At 42.2% G+C, this 6,340-nt stretch overlaps 1 pseudogene; it reads right to left on the reverse strand.

Annotated features, from left to right (window-relative positions):
- Positions 1-5,669: 5,669 nt before the first annotated feature.
- On the reverse strand, positions 5,670-5,787 carry LOC126417930 (5S ribosomal RNA; annotated as a pseudogene).
- Positions 5,788-6,340: the final 553 nt, after the last annotated feature.

A 6,340-nucleotide genomic window follows, 5' to 3' on the forward strand; every position in this document is an offset into this window, starting at 1 on the left:
CCCACCCTACGGCAGTAGAGGTATCGTCCTTTCACAGCAGTTCTACACAAATAAGGCGTCATGCACATAGATTTGGTTGTAACTGCTTCATTCATTCCTGCGCTAAGCTTTTACATCGGTCCTTTTGACCTCACCCTCCACCATAGGGGTGTTAACTGTGTCTTACTGACACAGTAATTTTTCGCTCGTGCCAATCGATAGACATGCCAAATATGGTAGAAATTGGTTCAAGCATTACAGAGAAACCATCACACGTCACTCTCGTTGCCCACAGCCCTTCCCCCTAGGGATGAGGCGTCGCCTGAACAGTCACCAATAAGCCTACCGACACCAAAATGTCGATACTAATATCGATCGTTATCGAATAGTCTTATGCGTCGTGGCTGCTCACCCCCAACCTCACCCCTAAGGGTGGTAGGGGTATGTTAATGAACAGCATTTTTATTCTGAAGTCAGATATTGGATTATAGGGCGTACCCAGGAGCAGAAATAGACTCAGTTCATACTTTAGTAACAATGAAGAATAGAGTGAAGCTTAAGGCAATCAAACAAAAGAATCAATGCGAAAGGAAGTGGGATACTAAAATACTAAGGAGTGATGAGACGCGTCTGAAGTTCGCTAAGGATGTGAATACTGCGATAAGGAATATCACAGTAAACAGTTCAGTTGAAGAAGAGTGACTCTCTCTAAAAAGGTAAAAAGGACATTTACGCGTACACCATAATTACTCTACCACGCAAACATTTAGGGTTACACTAGTCTGGTATGAGACGTTCCCGGGGAAGAGGGGATCCACTAGTGGCCGAACCGCACAATGACCCTAGGTTCGGTGTATGAGGGTCAACCTTCGGTAAAATTAAAGCGTACATTGAAGACTGGAGGGGGGTGGGGGTGGGGATGGGAATTTACTTAAAGACTTGATATAACAAAAAAACTGGACATAGGAGACATAGTATGGGATTCAGAATTTCAAAGATCTCTTGAGGACGTGTGATAAAATAAGGCAGAAAGGATAGATAGCAAGCATTCCATCGGAATTTCAAAAACCGTTGGAGGAAGTGACAACCAAACGGCTATTGGTTTGGAGAAACTAATACAATGGCGATGTACCATCACACTTTCTGAGAAAATCTCATCCACAAATCCGAAGGAAGCAACAGCAGGTAGACTCGAAGACTATCGAACAATCAGCTTAACATATCATGCATCCAAGCTGTTGACAAGAATAATATATAGAAGATATACAATATGTATAAGAAACAAGAGGGAACAGCTAGATTGCAAGGCAAAGTGCTCGAAGTAAAAATGCTTCGAGACAGAGATACATTTTTGGGCCCGTACTGCTCAACCTACACATCGAAGAAGTAATGAAGGAAATGAAGTTTCAAGAGTGGAATTAAAATTCAGGGTGAAAGGATATCAAAGAGAAGATTCACCGAAGTCATTGCTATCCTCACTGAAAGTCATGAAGAATTACTGGATCTGAACAGTCTGATGAGTAGAGAATATGGATTGAGAGTAAAGAAGAAAAAGACAAAAGTAATGAGAATTAGCAGCAGAAATAAGAATAGAGAGAAACTAAACGTCAAAATTGCTAGTCACGAAGTAGACGAAGTTAAGGATTAGGCTATCTTGGAAGCAAAGTACCATGAAGGATGAAGCAAGGAAAACATAAAAAGCAGGCTAGCACAAGCCAAAAGGGAATTCCAAGCCAAGAGAAATCTACTGCTGTCAAACATAGGCCTTAATTCGCGGAAGAAATTTCTGAGAATGTACATTTGGAGCGCAGCGTTATATGGTGATGAATCAAGGACAGTGGGAAAACCGGAAAGAAGGGAATAGAAGCATTTGAAATTTGGTGCTACAGAAGAACATTGAGAATCAGGTGGGCTGGTAACATAATGGAACGAGGAGGTTCTCCACAGAACCGTCGAAGAAAGGAACATACACAAAATATTGTCAAGAAGAAGGCACAGAACGATCGCACATACTTTAACACATCACGGAATAGCCGCCTAACTGTACGGAATAACTTGTTGTCAAGGGTAAAAAGTTCAAGCGAAGAAAAAAATTGGAATTCTTGATGTAAATAATTGACGACGCTGGATACAAGTGCTGCTTACCTATATAAATGATGCAATTAATAAGTCGAGTGTATACCATGTTTGGTTGATATTGCTGTAGACGTTCCTGAGTTATACTTCTACGTAACGACTTATTCATTCCCTCCCTCATTCTTATCGGATGTAAGTTGTTCTTTTACCCACAATGTTTCTTTCCAGATAGTAAGTGATGTATATACGAAGTTCCATTAAAATCGATTCAGTACTTTAGGGGAGGATGGGGAATATATATATTTGTATATACACTGCCAGAAAAATTTCAATATTTGGAGTTTTTAAATTCACTCCAGATTTATTGTTGCAATAGATCATATGGAGTACATGAAATAATTACATTTACTGATTAATAGCACAAGCAGTTCTGAGGTACCAGGTATCGACCCACACTGAAACACCCATATTAGTAGGTGGCGTAACCTCGACCGGCGGTACTGCAAGCGCTGACTCTGGCATCCAGTCGACTGTACAGACAGCGAATACTGTTCTGCGGTAGAGTATGCCATGCAGGACTTGTTCATGTAGTTCCGTAAGAGAGTGAGTCGCACGAGTCACTTGTCATCCCATCATGTCCCACACGTGCTCGATTTGAGACATGGTTGGACACTGTTCGGGTAATTACTGTCCTCTTGGAACAACACATCATCCTTCTGTTGCAAGAACGGCCAAAGAATGGATTTAACAACATTCTGCAGATACCTAGAAATAGTTAGTGTCCCCTCCAGAAACACTGAAGGGAAACGAGAGTTGTAACTTATTGCAAAACAAAAGAAAAATTCGGAGTAGGTATTAAAGTCCATGGAGAAGAAATAAAAACGTTGAGGTTCGCCGATGACATTGTAATTCTGTCAGAGACAGCAAAGGACTTGGAAGAGCAGTGAAACGGAATGGACAGTGTCTTGAAAGGAGGATATAAGATGAACATCAACAAAAGCAAACGAGGATAATGGAATGTAGTCGAATTAAGTCGGGTGATGCTGAGGGAATTAGATTAGGAAATGAGGCACTTAAAGTAGTAAAGGAGTTTTGCTATTTGGGGAGCAAAATAACTGATGATGGTCGAAGTAGAGAGGATATAAAATGTAGACTGGCAATGGCAAGGAAGGCGTTTCTGAAGAAGAGAAATTTGTTAACATCGAGTATAGGTTTAAACGTCAGGAAGTCGTTTCTGAAAGTATTTGTATGGAGTGTTGCCATGCATGGAAGTGAAACATGGACGATAAATAGTTTGGACAAGAAGAGAATAGAAGCTTTCGAAATGTGGTGCTACAGAAGAATGCTGAAGATTAGATGGGTAGATCACATAACTAATGAGGAGGTATTGAAGAGAATTGGGGAGAAGAGGAGTTTGTGGCACAGCTTGACAAGAAGAAGGGACCGGTTGGTAGGACATGTTCTGAGGCATCAAGGGATCGCAATTTTAGCATTGGAGGGCAGCGTGGAGGGTAAAAATCGTAGAGGGAGACCAAGAGATGAATACACTAAGCAGATTCAGAAGGATGTAGGTTGCAGTAAGTGCTGGGAGATGAAGAAGCTTGCACAGGACAGAGTAGCATGGAGAGCTGCATCAAACCAGTCTCAGGACTGAACAACAACAACTTATTGTACCTCAGACCCTGCCTTGTGTTTGACCAGTGTGTTCCAGACGAATGCAGTCTACGAAAAAGCGCTTACGAAACCTATGTTGTACATGCAAACAATCACTTGCGTGCAGGCAGAATCCGTTTCCATCGCTGAAAACCGCAGTGTATCATGCTCCTAGCGATCCTCTGACATCACCAGTCGAGCCACGCTTGACAATACTGTGACGTGAGGGGAAGATGGGCTGAAGGTATGTGAGCCCGTAGTCCCACTACTAATAACCAGTTCACAACACTTCGTGTTGACACGTCTGGGCTGACAAGCCTCTTCGGCTGCAGTCACAGTGGCACCGATGTCAATGGATTCCGCCGACGACAGACGTCGTCCGAAGACGGCCGCTCTTTTCAGATCAGTACGCGTGTGCGCTCACAGCGTAGAAAGTCTCATCGTCCAAACGTCAGATATCGGACGACAATCAGTCACATTTAAACAAATTGTCTTTTTTTCGGTTGTAATGGCCGACACGTCACGAAATATGCACTGCGAGAAACTGATAAGTTTAGTCAGAGATGTAGTATGTGGCATCCTGAGGATGAATAATATCGTAATCCGCATATAGTTCGGAAACTATGGACTGAAATCGCTGGTTTATTGGAAGCTCCAAGTAGGAAAAATATTCATTGGAAATTTTAGCCATTGATTATAACCTTGGAACATAATTTGTTGAAGTGACAAGAGTGGCGTATCCTATTATTAAAGTTATTTTAGTCAATCTTTTTGTGTTGTCTGTGTAAGTCCTCATTTCTACAGATGATTGCCTCACCTCGACTGTTCAGTACAAAATGTCGAATCAAAATACCTTCTGCCGTCTCTATTTCCAGTTGGTATATTATTTGAGCAACTAGTTTCAGCGCTACAGCACACCGGTCGGCAAGTTACGATCGAAGAGTTCGCTGTGTCAAAAATCGTCTTTTCACTGGACCAGAGGTGGAATTTTTCCTACACGTCGCTCGGATGGCATGAATATGGTATAATGTAGTGTTGAAACAGGGTGATCAAATAAAATAAATGGAAATTTAGGCGGCTGAAAGTGTTTTTATGTTGTTTTTTTTGTTTTTTGGTTGTGTTTAGGGGACATTGGCTGTATACAAATTTATTAGCCAGTAGGTTTGTGATCCTGTTACATGAAGTGGCTTGCAAATGTGGTGTACGTATGTGCTTCCACTTTACAATGTTTTAAATGTTCAAGAGTATCTTATTCCAAATTTTGTGTTTATCTTTCAAACGTATGCTGAATGACAGTCACTGAAGGTTAGTTGACATATGCCTGCACAACTTCAAATAAATTGAGCAGAGCAGATTTAGAGTGCTTGTAGAGGTTCGATTTGAGCTCTATTAAAAATCCGATCCCAGCATTACAGATTCAGTACTGGATCAAGTAAAACCAGAACTGACACATTTGCATTGTGACGATTAAATCTTTCTGATGGTTAAGCCTATACCTCATTCTGAAATGCACAGCTTCAAACGTTTTGTGCGGTATGTTGGAAGCTGTTTACGATGCCCTAAATACTATTTTAAAAGCTAAGATTTTCACCCCCCCCCCCTCCTCCCCCCCCCCCCCCCCCCCCCCGCCAGTACTACGAAATTTTTTATTTAGTCTATACTGTATTTTGGAGCCATGCTTCGTGAAAGTGCCCTAAAAGACACTATAATATAGTTGATTTTCTTTATTAAAAGTTGCATTAACTAAACTCCGTCCGAACAGGTCTTGGAAGGCCCAACGTTATCGACCTGCTGCCGTGTCAACCTCGGGCCAGAGGCGTCGCTGGATGCGGATATGGCGTTGCATGTGGTCACCACACCGTTCTCCTGGCCGTATGACAGTTTACGAGACCGGAGCCGCTACTTCTCAGTCAGGTAAGGTAGCTCCTTACTTTACTTCGCAAGGCTGAGTGCACCCCACTTGCCAACAGCGCTCGGCAGACCGTATGGTTACCCATCCAAGTGCTAGCCCAGCCCGACAGCGCTTAACTTCGGTGATCTGACGGGAACCGGTGTTACCACTGTGGCATGGCAGTTGGCTTAAAAGTTACACTCAATCTGAAATAATACCGCTACCAGAAATCTTGTTACGTCCTTTCTCAAAATCCACTGGGGAAGTGTTTAAAGAGCAGTGAGGTTTCCAGTACTAGAATATGAATATCTGAATATAACTACTGACATTATTGCGCTAATATTCACCGTTTTTGGAATGAAGTAAGCTGCTGCGAAACGACAAACCTACCTTTCCTTAATTAATTGATACTTGCACCCTAACTAAGAAATTTTATCCATTTATTATACAATAGAAATGTTGTGACTTGGCAAGACAGCCAAGCCACTATGAGATAGCCGAAAGGCACGCGTTTAAGCTCACGCAGGCTCGCGTGAGGTCTGGGACAGTTAAAGGAGTTGAGTCTAGTAAAAAAACTACGTAGCTTCTTGAATACTTAACTTTAATCCATAATTGGTGAACATCGGTCTGACGGTACATGCATCACAAGATAAATAGCAAATGATAATGGCGCCTTGCTAGGTCGTAGCAAGTGACGTAGCTGAAGGCTATGCTAACTATCGTCTCGGCAAATGAGAGCGT

Source organism: Schistocerca serialis, chromosome 8 (assembly GCF_023864345.2).
Source record: "Schistocerca serialis cubense isolate TAMUIC-IGC-003099 chromosome 8, iqSchSeri2.2, whole genome shotgun sequence".
Lineage (NCBI taxonomy): Eukaryota > Metazoa > Arthropoda > Insecta > Orthoptera > Acrididae > Schistocerca > Schistocerca serialis.